At 43.9% G+C, this 15,709-nt stretch overlaps 1 protein-coding gene across 1 annotated transcript in view; it reads right to left on the minus strand.

Moving 5' to 3' along the window:
- The window catches only part of fhdc1 (FH2 domain containing 1), a 65,625-nt gene that overhangs the window by 29,274 nt on the left and 20,642 nt on the right, over positions 1 to 15,709 (minus strand). The window lies entirely within an intron of this gene.

A 15,709-nucleotide genomic window follows, 5' to 3' on the forward strand; every position in this document is an offset into this window, starting at 1 on the left:
AAAAGGGGTGGCAAAGAGAAGACAATTACTTTGAAGAATGTAGTGTGGCTGGCGCCACCTGCTAGCCACAGTGCCTGAAGTGAAAGGAAATTCATCCGAAAACATCTATCAGCTCAGTAAATTATTAGTGGTAGCGTCTGAGGAATCAGCAAACACCTTTCTTTGTCTTTTATTTAGAAATGCGTATGAAGAATTTCACTTAATTAAAAAAAAGGACTATAATTTTTCTAATTGTCCAATTCTCATTTTTGAAAGCGTTATAGTAAAACCTGCACTTCCCCACTATCTGACCTCATTGCTGCTAAAATATTACATTAATTTCAATGACAGCAAGCCTGTAACTAGGGTTAATTTGTCCAATCACTTAACTTGTTTCACCACCCCCCCCCCCCCATCCCCCTGCATTCTCAGAGAAAGAGTAGTCTGCTCTCAGGGGGCCCGGGATTAGATTATCAACCGTTGTTTATGCATGGTCTGAAAAAAGGATGGGGAAGATCAATAAAAACAGGAATACATACTCTCACTCAAAAACAAATTTTATTATAGCATGGATGATTTTTTAAATATATATATATATATATATGCATATATATAGACATGTTACAGAGATGTTATTTTACTTATTTCTTTGCAACTGTTATACTGCTGGCTGTTGCTGTGGCAACTTGACCAGCAGAGGCAGAAATTTATAATGAGGGATGACTGAGGCATTGAAACTCATTGCAATTAGTGAAGCTCTTCAAGCTCACAGGCCCAATGCTAACGGTTGAAATTAACAGACATGGATGTTTAAACCAGGTGGTGTTTGACGTGCTGTAAAATATCAACTTTTTAAATAAGATCCGGTAATGTTTTGTTCAGAATGAAATTTTCTTCCCCCTATACAAATCAGATCTAACCGCACTGTATGTATTCGAACATGTGCCTTTCTGGTCTGAATTGTCAAAGAATTATTTTTCACACTTATTGGTTCAGGACTAGCAGTGATTAATGGATGTCGTTCAAAATCTAACACTCTTCCCAACCACCGCTTGCCAGGCTCACATGTCAAAGAGTCCTCCCCGGTCATTTTACCCCAGCAAAATCTCTCCCTTCATTGGAATGCAAAACCCTCAGTAAATCATTTTTGCATTTATCATCATAAAAAGCAGCAATGTGGAAATGTAGATGTTTTATTTGTACCACTGTTCGGAGTGGGGGGGGGGGGAGGGGAAATCCACCTCACAGGGAGATTTTTTAAAAATATGATTTATTAGAATCGATTTTCAAAATTACATCTATAATCCAACACTGACAAAAATACATCAATTATACACAAACACAAAATAATAATAATAAGGGCTAAAGTGATGGAATATATATCCCACTCTTTCTCAGGATGGTCTGCTTCAATTTCAACAGTCTCGCGGTAGAATTATTGCCATCCTAATCACAGAAAAATTAGTGAATTACTGCAGCACAATAATTTAACTGGTTCTGAATGTCTATAAATAACACCATTGTGGGTTCTTTCATTCCTAAAATATGATTTCTACCAAATGCTTTCCATGACCGATAATAAACCAAACAGAGATTGCCTGGGTTGTTTTGGTATCCATCAAACATTCATTTGTAATGGATCATTATTTCTCTCTTTCTACAGGTATCTCCTGGGATACTGTTACTGTGGTATACTTGTATTACAATAGAGGTACATTTTCTTTTTCCAATTTTCTCTTTTCATCCCTCTTCTCTTTAAGATCAAGATACAGTTCCATGGGTGTCAGCAGTCTTCTCTAAGTGTTAGATTGGCTCATTTGCTCACAGATTTGCCTCTGCGTTAGAAGGTCTTGGGTTTAAGCCTTGTTTAAATATTCCTGCACATACTCTAGGCTGACACCTTAATGCAATATTGAGAGACTGTGGCATTGCTGAAGACGTTGCCTTTTAGGTAAGATGTTAAACCGAGGTCCTGTCTGCTTGTTCTGGTGGATCAGGCAGATATTAAAAGATTCCACAGCAATACCTGAAGAAAAGCTTTTGAGGTCCCCCTGGTGTCATGACTGATATTCCTCAAACAACATCACCAAAAAAAAACATTAATTGGTCATTCATCTCTTTGTTTGTGGGGTCATGCTGTGCACAAATTGGCAGCTATATTTGCCTACATAACAACAGTGATGGCACGTCAAAAGTAATTAATTGGCAATGAAATGCTTTAGGATGTCCTGAGGATGTGATAACTTGCGATATAAATGCAAGTTTTTTAAAATCTCTCCCAAGTAGATCATTCTTCACGTGTAAGCCTAGATATTCAGGAGCAGTGGCTATTCGACTGCATGGAGCATAACAGCTGAGTGACATGTGGCTCACACTGGACATCAGCAGGCACACTTTCAAATACGGTCAGTGGCTAAGATCAACTAACTCAACACAGACCTGGAATCAAACCTTGCAGTTCCTACCTAGTCTGCTGCCTCAGAGTTATGCTGGATCATATTTTTAACTCACTTTGGCAATGAGTTGTATTTTTCATTCTTTTTTGCTTTCTGTCACAGGTTGCCCTAGTTCTTCATTGATAATCCTACTGAGAGTCTCACTAGTCCCAAGACCACCGCTGGTGAAACTATTCCATAGACATCACTGCCATGGGTCTTAGCAAGAATGACCAGAGGCTAACAATGAAAATATAACTCTACAATAATAGGACTATATGCCACTTACTACTGCTGTACTAGTAGAAGGGGAAAAGATTAATTTGAAGCGAGTATTCACTGCAGTCTGGGGTGGAGCATGTAATATGCTACCATCCTGCACATCCACCACTTTGTGTGCCTGTGATCCTCTCTGAGTACAGCTGCTTCCAGTGTGTCAAATAACACACTGTACCTTTCTTCAGTCACTGTTGAAAATTATTAGTCAGTTATTTTTTAAAAAAATAATGGCTTTCTAATCAAGGAAATATTTTCTTGTGGAGGCGGGAACTTAACATTGTATGTATAAAAAGTACTCCCAGATAACCTACCCCAGATCTAAGATCTATTTTTTACTGTATGAATAATTATAACAGGATTAATATGTTGAATTCTTAAGTTAAAAAACACAGTAATAATCCACAGAATTTAAAATGTTTTTCAAAACAGTATTAATATTATGGCCACCGTGTTGTGTTTTTAGACCTGTTGGGCCCCACTACTATCAATCACAGTTAACTAGTCCTTCTCAGGCTCAGATTGTCTGCTTCTGTACTGGGACAAACAAACATGCTCAGTCAGAAAACAATGGGGGAGAAATTGAGTTGCATTGTGCCCAGTTTCGGACACCAAATGAGTGCTGCAGGGATGAATTTTGTTCGGCGATGTCCCGTGCCTGATCTTGCCCAGAAACTCGGCAGTCGCCATATTGGCCCAGGCAACATTTAGCTGGCCCAGGCAGCCACTTGAACAGAATGCTGAGGCAACTGACACATATAAATAAGGTCCTTTGCCTGTTGAAGGACCCTTTTGCAAACCTGGATTGTGGGAAAACCAGATTTGCGGGTTCCTAGGCCTGACCGCTGATTCCTGGTGCTAACAGTTGGCAGGCAGGCTACATCAGCGCTATCTAAAGGGATCCTCAGCTGCACTCAGGTAAATCTCTGGTTAGTTGTTTTAGGCTGCCACTGGGCTTGGAGGAGATTTTTTTCTTCTGTGTTATGGTATTTTTGTGGAGAAGTTCTGAAGAGAAACTTTTTGAAGCTAGAGAACTTTGTCTGTGTCAGCCCTCCAACTGTTTATAGTGTTAAAATGAATGTTTTGCTGGAACTGCCTTTGGGGCTGCTGCAGGAAGAGGAGGAGCAGCAGCAGCAGCAGCAAGCAAGACAGTAGAGACCTGCAGCTACTGGCACAAGAGGGTGAAGGATGCCAGGGAGCAAGAGGCCTTACAGCAAATGGGTCTTCCGCAACAGGATCTACTACTTCAACGTTAGTGAGAAGCAGTGTGTCCGGTGCCTCCAATTCACCAGGGAGGTCATGGCTGAACTATGCCGCCTGTTGCAGCAACAACTGGAGCTCAGCAGCAAGGCGTGCACAGTACTGTCTGTGGCTTTATGGTAACTGTGGCCCTCAATTTCTATGCCTCAGGATCATTCCAGGCTGCAACAGGAGACATATGCAATATCAGTCAAATTTCAGTGCAAAGCTGTATAAGGCAGGTAACAAAGCAAGAGGAACAACTTCATCACCTTCCCTATGGAGGCTGGCAAGCAACAGGAGAGTGCTCTGGGATTCGCCCAAATTGCTGGCTTTCGAAGAGTCCAGGGAATAAACAGCACGAGGAGTACTAGAAGCTCACCAAGCATTTTAAATGAGACACCACTTCAATTTTGCCCATGCCTCTCGCTGACGTCATTGGGCGCGTGGTTACAACACGTTGTCAACTGTGAGAAGGTTCCCAGTGATAACTGAATTTCTCAACCATTGTTTCACTCTACTAATAAAAGGTATTTAAAAGTCACTGGTATTTTGTATTATTCTTCTATTTTTAACCATCACAGACACACACACTCAGGGAGGGGTGTGTGTGGGCAGGACTGTCCAGTCTTGCGCTCACATCAGGAATTCCTGTCCTTTTCAGCATTCGCGGAGTGTTTGGCTGCAGGAGTGGCAGCCAATAAAGTCAAAGGAGAGTGCAGGAAGCGAATTCTTAATCCAATGCAGAATCTCCCAGAATTCATTATATTGTGTGGCTGCGTAAAGTTTGGAAAACCAACTACACACATGGAGCCACTGCTTTTAAACATCCTAAGGCACTTTACAGGAGCGTAATCAAACAAAAATTGACACCAAGCAAAAGAAGGAGTCATTAGGACAGGTGACCTAAAGCTTGGTCAAAGAGGTAGGTTTTAAGGAGGATCTTTAAGGAGGAGAGGTAGAGAGATGTAGGGAAGGAATTCCAGAGCTTAGGGTCTAAACACTGAATGGTGGGGTGAAGGAACGGGCATATGGATGTGGCCAGAGATGGAGGAACGTAGAGTTCTCGGAGGTTGTAAGGTTGAAGGAGGTTACAGAAATAGGGAGGAATGAGGTAATTTTACGGATTTGAACACGAAGATAAGAATTTTAAAATGGAGTCGATCGGGAACCGGGAGCCAATATAGGTCAGCGAGCACAGGGGTGATGGATGAACGGGACATGGTGCAAGTTAGGATATGGGCGGCAGAGTTTTGGATGCTTAAGTTTATAAAGGGTGGAAGATGGGAGGCCGGCCAGGAGAGCATTGGAATAGTCGAGTCTGGAGGTAACAAAAGCATGGATGAGGCGAGATCGTGCTCCCAGTCACATAGGATGTAATTTGTGACATTGATAAGGGCCGTTTTAGTGCTGTGGCAGGAGCAGAACCCTGATTGGAGAGGTTCAAATATGGAGTTGCGGGAAAGATGGGCACGAATTTTGGAGGCAACGTTGAAGATGACCCGGTAGTTTGCAAAGACAGAGGGATCAAGGGTGGGTTTTCGAAGAGGAAGTGATGAGACAGATTTGAAAGGGAGGGGGACAGTAACTGAGGAGCGGGAACTGCTTTCATTATCAGCTACCATGGGGAATAGGAAGTGAATTTGAGTGGTTAGCAGTTTAGTGGGAATAGGGTCCAGAGAACAGGAGGTGAGTCTCATGGACAAGTTGAGCTTGGATGGGGCATGAGGGGAGATAGCAGAAAAAAACAGAGAAAGTTGCAGGTTCAGGGCTTGGTGGGCCAGGGGAAGGGAGGGATATGGCAGAGGCAGCTGAATGGATGGTGTCAATCTTACTGACAAAGAAATTGCTGGACTGTTGTTGATGAGGGAGAGAGGGCAGGGGAGAGGGGTTTAAGGAGGCGGTTGGTAGTGGAGAAGCCGGGGGTTATCTTTGCATTGCAAGATGTTCCTGGAATCCCTGTTTTGAGCTAGGAGAGCAGGGCCCCGATAGTGCTGGATGTGGTCCAGCCAGATCTGGCGACGAATGGCTAAACCGGTTGTGCGCCACAAACGTTCAAATCTGTATCCCCTGGACTTAAGGCAGTGGAGCTGTGAGCTATACCAAAGGGAACAAGGGTACCAGGGTGGAAGAGAGTAAGGGTTTTACTGAGAACAAGGGCATCAAAGGTGGAGGTGAGGGTGTGACTGAGCACAGCGGTAGCTGCAGATGTTTTGCGGCGAATGGAGGGCCAAAGGCTAGACAGTTGGGAATTTAAAAGTTCCGTTGTAAGTGACTTGGGGGAGAGTTTTTTCCAGGGGCGGACATAGAAGGAAGTGGGGTTGGATGGGGGAAGGGTGATCAGAGATGGCCCTATCCCTTAAAACAGGACGAGACCAGTTGAACATTGGGTTTGCTTTAAAATTTTGTCTTATGTAATCATAGTAGATATCCAAAACTTTTAGGTGCAGGGTTAATAATGTTAAAGTACACGCAACTCTAGGTCCAGGTGAAAAACTTCAATTGAAGAAGCTGAAGTTTCAGGACTTTTGAGCTAGGAAGAGATGCTAATACTGTTGACTGCTAGCTAGTGAAGTAATGAATGTCAAATTTAGCTCGGAATCCACATGGTTACTGTTAATGTCAACATTTGCTTCAAGAACCATTGTATTTATAATGAACAGGACAAGACTTTGAAATGAGACGTTTTAATATTTTAATACTTTTAATTAAAAAATGTTCCCAGCTTGTGGAGCATTTCCAAGTCAATTTGTAAATAGTATATATGGTCCCTTTTGTGGTCTGCTTTTTAACAACTTTATTTTGGGTTTTTTTGTGCAATGAATGTAATGGTAAAATATGTTAATCCAGAACATCATGTACATATGTCAAGATAAAAATTGGCATATTTTTATTTTTGTAAGAATAGAAAAACTTGGATTTATATAGCACCTTTCATGACCTCAAGATGTCCCAAAGTGCTTTACAGTCAATGAAGTACTTTTGAAGTGTAGTCTCTGTTGTAATATAGGAAAGTGAACAACATTATCATGAGGTGCATTCACAATAAGTCAGGGCTGGCAAAAGCACACAGGAGCACCCAAATAAAAATAAAACTGGGCAGATAGAAGTGTTTCAGTAAGATGCAGGCTCATCAGATGGTGAACAGCTATCCTGGATGGTTGGTGCAGCATCATTGCTCTAGGGTGATACTCCTGAAATGATGTTAAAAGCTACAAGAAAAAGCCAAGGAGGAAAAGGGGCGGGGATAGTTCCACGGAGAAAATTGGTCCAGATCATCACACTGCCCTAATGGAAGCTGTGCAAGGGCTGGAGAAGATTAGGGATTGGAGTGGGGGAAAAAAATTCCCCATGAACCTTTATGCCACTTTTACCCAAATCACAAGTATTCCCAGGGGATGCTCATTAATAGTAGGTACCTACAGCTTTGGATGTCATGCAAGTCATCGTGCAGTTGTCCAGGAAGGAAGGCTTTATTTGGATAAACTTAACCAGAGTATCAGCCTTAGCTGTTTTCCAGAGCACTTGAATCCAGGCAGGCTGCACTTCATTATATGAATGCATCACCATGCAGCACATAAAAACTCAGTAAGCTGGCACACAGCAGAGTCTAAAGCATTGATACTTGTAATATAACCTAAAGGGCACTTGCAGTCTACCCCCACTTCACCTCTACTCCACGGGCTCGATTTTAGAAGTAAAAAACAGGTGGGTTGGGGGCGGGGGCATTGCCCATGGAGTTTTGCCAGAGCCAGTGTTGAGTATTGTTTCCCCGCTCTTCTGCTATCCAGAGACAGAAAACAAAGTAATACCAATAGGGAGCATGGTTATTCACAGAGCAGGTGAAAAGTCTCTATTAAAACTGTTAGACTCATAATTTTAACATAAGTACTTTCCTTTATTAGCCGAGGCATAGAATATAAGAGCAGGGAGGTCATGCTAGAACTGTATAAAACACTAGTTAGGCCACAGCTTGAGTACTGCGTACAGTTCTGGTCACCACATTACAGGAAAGATGTGATTGCACTAGAGAGGGTACAGAGGAGATTTACGAGGATGTTGCCAGGACTAGAGAATTTTAGCAATGAGGAAAGATTGGATGGGCTGGGGTTGTTTTCTTTGGAACAGCAGAGGTTGAGGGGTGATTTAATTGAGGTGCACAAAATTATGAGGGGGCTAGATCGAGAGGATAGGAAGGACCTATTTCCCTTAGCAGAGGGGTCAATAACCAGGGGGCATAGATTTAAAGTAATTGGTAGGAGGATTAGAGGGGAGTTGAGGAAACGTTTTTTCACCCAGAGGGTGGTGGGGTCTGGAACTCACTGCCTGAACAGGTGGTAGAGGCAGAAACCCTCAACTCATTTAAAAAGTACCTGGATATGCACCTGAAGTGCCGTAACCTACATGGCTACGGACCAAGTGCTGGAAAGTGGGATTAAGCTGGGTGGCTCATTTTCGGGCAGCATGGACAAGATGGGCTGAATGGCCTCCTTCTCTGCCGTAAATTGTCTATGATTCTATGTAGATTCTGTTTCTCTTCTGTGGGAAAATGTTAGTTCTCACTTGGCAACTGCCTAGGATGGCATGTTTCAAATTAGGAACTCTATCTGTAGGCAGCTGTGGCCCAGCTCATTAATTCATAGTACAACATGTACATTCTTACATGTACATTGTGAGTGGCCATTGCTTAGGATCATGACTCTTGACAAAATATTAGCGAATACGGCTGGCCTCAATAGATCAACACATGGAGTACCAGCAAACAGTGAAAGTGAAGATTAGCAGCAACAGCAAGCCCACAGTCATAGATTTGACCGACTTTCAGTATCACCATCCAGAATAGTTGAACCTGTTGACAAGTCCAAAATGAGTAGAAATGGCTACCAGCCCTCATACTAACATCAAGAACGTCAACAGTCCAGCCCATAACGGTGTATACATTTTGTGCAACAGACAGGTAGTTTTACATTCCTTCTCTGTAATAGGCAGTCCTGTATTCACTTCTCTCAAGTAGCTAATGCCCAATGGGCTCATTGAATAAAATGGAAAAGTGTTTACCAGTGTAAAAAAGGTCTCCAGGGTTGACAATTAGCAAAAGTCTGTTATGGAGCCATGGGGCTTAAAGGAAGTGGTTTCTCTTCGAGAAGATATTTATATTGTAAATACTTATGAGACCAGATAGATCAATGCTCCAGAAGATGTGCGATATACTGACTGTTTGCATTCTATCCCTCCCCTCACTATATCATCTTCTCTACAGCTCCATGATATTAGAGTTATTTCTTGAGAGTAAATTAGAGGTTGAAGCCAATTGGAATTTCGAAGAACTGACTAGTATCCCTCCACATCCACAAGACTGCTCAAACAGGTGGATGAGTTTGCATAAGGCTGGGAACTCCAGAATTTGAAAGGAAAATGTGACTAGTTGCAAGAATGGGTTGGAAGCAATGATATTCTGATTTCAGCCACTGGTGTGCCCTTAAAGCATGAAACCAATACCAACCAACCTAAGGTAAACAACTGGGGAGAGAAAACACTACCTGCACAGTGGGAAGTTAGAGGCATCCAGGTCTGACGCAAGATCATTTGCTACTCTCCATGAAGTGGGATATCTGCGAGTCAAAGTCCTTAAAGACAATTCCCTAGAATGTGCACCAACAGTATTTGGAATATGTACAAATGGCAAGGAAGTATACTCATGCTGGCATCTCTATAAAAAAGTCAGTGGGGAAACCATCTGGACGTGTCCTTCTGAACAGTACATTTAATAGGAGAGTTTATAATAAACACCTGCACAGAACCTGCAGCAAATTCTGGGTAGTAGTGATCTGTGCTTTTGGAGGCATATCCCGTGCCTTGCTTTATATTGCAATCGTGTGTCCAAAGGGACAGTATAAACAGAGTAATGGCTTCTCTTTCTCTCTGTTTCAATCGCTCTCTCTCTCGAGATCTCTTTCAGCTTCACTCTTAGCTGTTTCAACATTACTCATGGCATATTTACGTTGCCCAATTTTTCTTCCCATGTTAATTCGAATTGTCATGCTAAACTTCTGGTGCTACCCTTTCATTTTGAATACAATGATAACTTTATCTGGTATAAGTTATCTGTGAGATACAGTCTTGTAACAATGTATGTAATTTATTTAGCATTATTCATGTAACAATGTACTGCAGAGGAATGTGCATTATTTCTCAACGAAGAAGCAAAAAAGGCTTTTGACTGATTTATGTTAGGTTTTCAACAACAACTTGCATTTATTTTTTTTTATTCGTTCATGGGATGTGGGCATCGCTGGCGAGGCCAGCATTTATTGCCCATCCCTAATTGCCCTTGAGAAAGTGGTGATGAGCCGCCTTCTTGAACCGCTGCAGTCCGTGTGGGTAGTAGAACAGCATGCCAGGAGCAGCACAAGGCGTAACTAAAAATGAGGTGCCAACCTGGTGAAGCTACAACACAGGACTACATGCATGCTAAAGAGTAGAAGCAACAGGCTATAGGCAGAGCTAAGCGATTCCTCAACCAACGGATCAGATCAAAGCTCTGCAGTCCTGCCACATCCAGTCGTGAATGGTGGTGGACAATTAAACAACTAACGGGAGGAGGAGGCTCTGTAAACATCCCCATCCTCAATGATGGCGGAGTCCAGCATGTGAGTGCAAAAGGCAAGGCTGAAGCGTTTGCAACCATCTTCAGCCAGAAGTGCTGAGTGAATAATCCATCTCGGCCTCCTCCCGATAACCCCACCATCACAGAAGCCCGTCTTCAGCCAATTCGATTCACTCCGCGTGGTATCAAGAAACGGACAACTATGTGCTCCGACAACATCCCGGCTGTAGTGCTGAAGACTTGCGCTCCAGAACCCGCACCTCTAGCCAAATTGTTCCAGTACAGCTACAACAATGGCATGTACCCAACAATGTGGAAAATTGCCTAGGTATGTCCTGTCCACAAAAAGGACAAATCCAATCTGAGCACAGGGGTGATGGGTGAACACAGGGGTGATGGGTGAACAGGACTTGATGTGAGTTAGGATGTGGGCAACAGAGTTTTGGATGAGCTCAAGTTTATGGAGGATGGAAGATGATGAGGCCAGCAAGGAGAGCATTGGAATAGTCAAGTCTAGAGGTAACAAAGGCGTGAATGAAGGTTTCAGCTGCAGATGAGCTGAGGCAGGGGCGGAGATGGACAATGTTACGGAGGTGGAAGCAAGCAGTCTTGGTGATGGAGTGGATATGGAAACTCATCTCAGGGTCAAATAGGATGCCAAGGTTGCAAACAGTCTGGTTCAGCCTCAGACTGTGGTCAGGGAGAGGGTTGGAGTTGGTGGCTAGGAAATGGAGTTTGAGGTGGGGACCAATGACAATGGCTTTGTCTTCCCGATATTTAGTTGGAGGAAATTTCTGCTCATCCAGTACTGGATGTCGGACAAGCAGTGTGACAAATCACAGACAATGGAGGGGTCAAGAGAGGTGCTGGTGAGGTAGAGCTGGGTGTCGTCAGTATATATGTGGAACCTGACGTTGTGGTTTCAGATGATGTCGCCGAGAGGCAGCATGTAAATGAGGAATAGGAGGGGGCCATGGATAGATCCTTGGGGGGCTCCAAGAGGTAACAGTGCAGGAGCAGGAAGAGAAGCCATTGCAAGAGATTCTCTGGCTCCAACAGGATAGACAAGAATGGAACCAGATGAAGGCAGTCCCACCCAGCTGGATGACGGAGGAGAGGCATTGGAGGAGGATGGTGTGGTCAACCATGTCAAAGGCTGCAGACCGGTCGGGAGGATGAGGAGGAATAGTTTACCATGATCACAGTCATATAGGGTGTAATTTGTGACTTCGATAAGGGCCGTTTCAGTGCCATGGCAGAGGTGGAAACCTGATTGGAGAGGTTCAAGCCTGGAGTTGCTGGAAAGATGGGGATGGATTTTGGAAGCAACAATACATTCAAGGACTTGAGATGAAAGGGAGGTTGGAGATGGGACGGTAGTTTGCAAGGACAGAGGGGGTCAAGGGTGTGCTTTTTGAGGAGGGGGCGTGATGATAGCAGATTTGAAGGGGGGGGGAACAGTACCTGAGGAGAGGAAACCATCAACACCATCAGTTAACATGGGGGCAAGGAAGGGGGTTGTCAGCAGTTTGGTAGGAATAGGATCAAGAGAGCAGGAGGTGGGTCTTAAAGAATTACATACAATGTACAGCACAGAATCAGGCCATTCAGTCCAACAGGTCCATGCCAGTATTTATGCTCTATATGAGCCTCCCGCCCTTCTTCATCTAACCCCATCAACAATCCTTTCTCCCTCGTGTGTTTTTATCTAGCTGCCCCTTAAATGCACCTACTCCTTGTGGTAGCGAGTTCCACATTCTCTGGGTAAAGAAGTTTCTCCTGAATTCCCTAATGGATTTATTAGTGACTATCTTATAGTTGTGACCCCTAGTTCTGGTCTCCCCCGCAAGTGGAAACATCTTCTCTACATCTACCCTATCAAACCCTTTCATAATCTTAAAGGCCTCCATCAAGTCACCCCTCAGTCTTCTCTTTTCTAGAGAAAAGGGTCCCAGCCTGCTCAATCTTTCCTAATAGGTATAACCTCTGAGTTCTGGTATCATCCTAGTAAATCTTTTTTGCACCTTCTCCAGTGCCTCTATATCCTTTTTATAATATGAAGACCAGAACTGTTCATAGTACTCCATGTGATCTAACCAAGATTCTATACAAGTTTAACATAACTTCTCTGCTTTTCAATTCTATCTCTCTAGAAATGAACCCCAGTGCTTTGTTTGCTTTTTTATGACCTCATTAACCTGCGTCACTACTTTTTGTGATTTGTGTATCTGTACCCCCAGATCCCTCTGCTCACCTACCCCATTTAGACTCTTATTTTCCAAGGAATATGTGGCCTCCTTATTCTTCCTACCAAAATGTACCATTTTCACTTCACACTTATCTATATTGAAATTCATTTTCTAATTATACTGCCATTCTGCAAGTTTATTAATGTCTTCCTATATTTTGTCGAAGTCCTCTTCGGTATTAACTATACCCCCCAATTTGGTGTCGTCTGCAAATTTTGATATTGTACTTCTAATTCCAGAGTGCAAATCGTTGAAGTAAATGGTGAACAACAGTGGTCCCAACACCAATCATTGTGGAACACCACTTCCCATCATGGGCAAGATGAGCTCAGAGAAAGCACATGGGGAGATAGGAGAGGAACTAGAGAAAAATGCAAGTTCAGGGCTAGGGCATGGGGAAACCTTAGGGGAAGGGAGGGAAGCAGCGGAGGCAGCTCAACTGATGGTCTTGATCTGAGTGACCACGAAGTCCATGAGCTCCTCGCACTTGTTGTTGGAGGTGAGGGTGGAGGGGGCAGGGGAGAGGGGTTTAAGAAGAGGGTTTGTAGTGAAGAGAAGCCGGGAGTTATCTTTGCATTCCACGATGATCCTGGAATAGTGAGCAGTTTTGGCAGAGGAGAACAGGATAGTGCTTTATGTTGTCCAGCCAGATCTGGCGATGAAGGGTGAAACCAGTTGTCTATCATAAACATGTCTGCGTCCCTTGGACTTAAGGGAGTGGAGTTGAGGGCTGTACCAGGGGGAACAACCAGGGTGAGAGAGACTAATGGTTTTAATGGGGACAAGGGCATCATAGGTAGATGTGAGGGTCTAAGTGAGAAGATCAGTAGCTGCAGAAATGTCATGGTCAATGGATGGCCAAAAGCTAGACAGTTAGGAATTTGAAACAGCCGTTGTAAGTGACTTGGGGGGAGAGTTTTTTCAAGGGGCAGACACAGACGGAAGTGGGGCTGGAAGGGCAAAGGGGGATGTGAATGGAGCAGGATACAAGGAAGTGATCGGAGATGGCTGTATCTGTGATTGACACAATGGGAATAGAGAGGCAACGTGAGATGGCACGGTTGAGGGTGTGGCTGTGAATATGGGTAGGGGAGTTGATATGAAGGGAGAGATTAAGGGAGAATAGGAGGGCAGTGAACTCAAAGGAGAGAGAGCATGATGAGCAGTGAAGATATCTCGGTGAGAAACTTGGCATGGTACTTGGGTGGGCAGTAGAGAACGAGGATTTTAAAAGAGAGGTGAGAGGGGTGAAATAAGGTGAGATGCTCAAAGGAGGAGTAGATGCCAGAGGAATAGGGGGACAGACGAAGGTGTGATTTTTTGATAAGGGCCACACCGCCACCATGGCGGTCTGGGCGGGGCAAATGATGGACAGTATAGCCAGGCAGGGAGGCTTCATTAAGGGGAAAGGTGTCATCACATGTCAGCCAAGTTTCTGTTAAGGCCATGATGTCGACACAATCATCCACAATAAGCTCATGGATGGCAAGGGCCTTGGTCACTAGTGAACGGACATTCTAGAGGGAGATGCGGAGAGGGGCGGTGATAGCTGATCCACTAGCAAAGTCCACTGGGTCAGCGCTTGGAGGGGTGAGTGGGACGGGAATGATATTGGCAAGATTAGCCCCTAGTGGGCACGCTAGGTGGAAAAGTCAGTGAGAGAGTAGGATGGGGCAGTTGGGGTTGCTGCTCCTAAGGAGGCAGCGGCGAGTGCCTCAATGGGCCTTTCGGAGAGGGAAGCTGCAGACTTATCTAAGAGGGAGTCAAGCCTGGGACGGCGGCAGAAGAGTAGGAAGGTCGAGGCGTGCTGAAGGGTTGGGGTAGAGATTTGGGGAGGCAGAGTCCCCGAGAGGGGAGAAATGAAAGTAGGCATGACGACAGGAGAGAGGGGCCTAGGAGGGGTAAAGAGAAAAGAAGAAAAAAAGGGGAAATAAAAGTGATGGGCTCGGGTCTGGAGCAGCAGCCAAAACGTGCACGCAAATGGACACAGGAAAATTCAAGTTACATAGGTAATCTGGTCAGGTTGAGGTTTGATGCTACCTTTGTCAGCAGATCTTCCATTGATAGTTTAGCCTCAGTTCCTATGTAGTCACCCATGGTGAGATATGATACCTCTTTCCTTTGACCCATCTGGAGGGATGCAGCATGGGGGCTCACTTCCACCATTATTATTTTCTGATGTCAACGAGTCTTTAGTTGCCAACAAATGGATCAACCAGGACATAAGTGGAATCTGGGTCCCTGGTCAGGAGACCACAAATTACATATGTCTAACCTCAGGATTCTCTTCCTGATGTTTTAAGCTGGAGTTCAAGGGTCAATTATACCAGACATGATCGTATGTCCCCTGCTTTCTTTGAGTATTGAAACTTTACCATTTATATTAACCAAGTTGAACTTGACATACTTGAGGTTCAGATTATCAAAAATCTGCAGGTCCTGTGCAGGTGTTTATTATAAATTCTCCGTTATCAGCTCACGCTTCCAACAACGTTGTGGGCAAAATTTTTTAAAACCTAAACATACATGAACAAGTCTAATTAACAGAGCATGCCGCGAGATATTCCACTCCAGCAAAATCTGGGCCTACCTTTTTTTCCCCCTATTTCTAGAGACAACGCACCGCAGCAAATATAAATGGATTTTTACAGTGCAGACCTAGGAAAACGTTACCCAACATCAGGGAGTTTCCCTCGGGAGAATTAAGTCAGACTTCAGAGAAACTGTGCATATGCAAATATTGCTCATGTGCTGTTGCTTCACAGTTGCCACTGGTTCTCCAAATCTACCATCTCCAGCATCCAGAACACCTGCATCCCTACCATATTGTGGCTCCACAATATAAATTGGGACAATAATGAATATTGACAGAGGATAATCTAACTGCACAAATCAAGCCCACTGTAAAACAACAACTTACATTT

The sequence above is a fragment of the Heptranchias perlo genome, chromosome 1 (assembly GCF_035084215.1).
Source record: "Heptranchias perlo isolate sHepPer1 chromosome 1, sHepPer1.hap1, whole genome shotgun sequence".
Classification (NCBI taxonomy): domain Eukaryota; kingdom Metazoa; phylum Chordata; class Chondrichthyes; order Hexanchiformes; family Hexanchidae; genus Heptranchias; species Heptranchias perlo.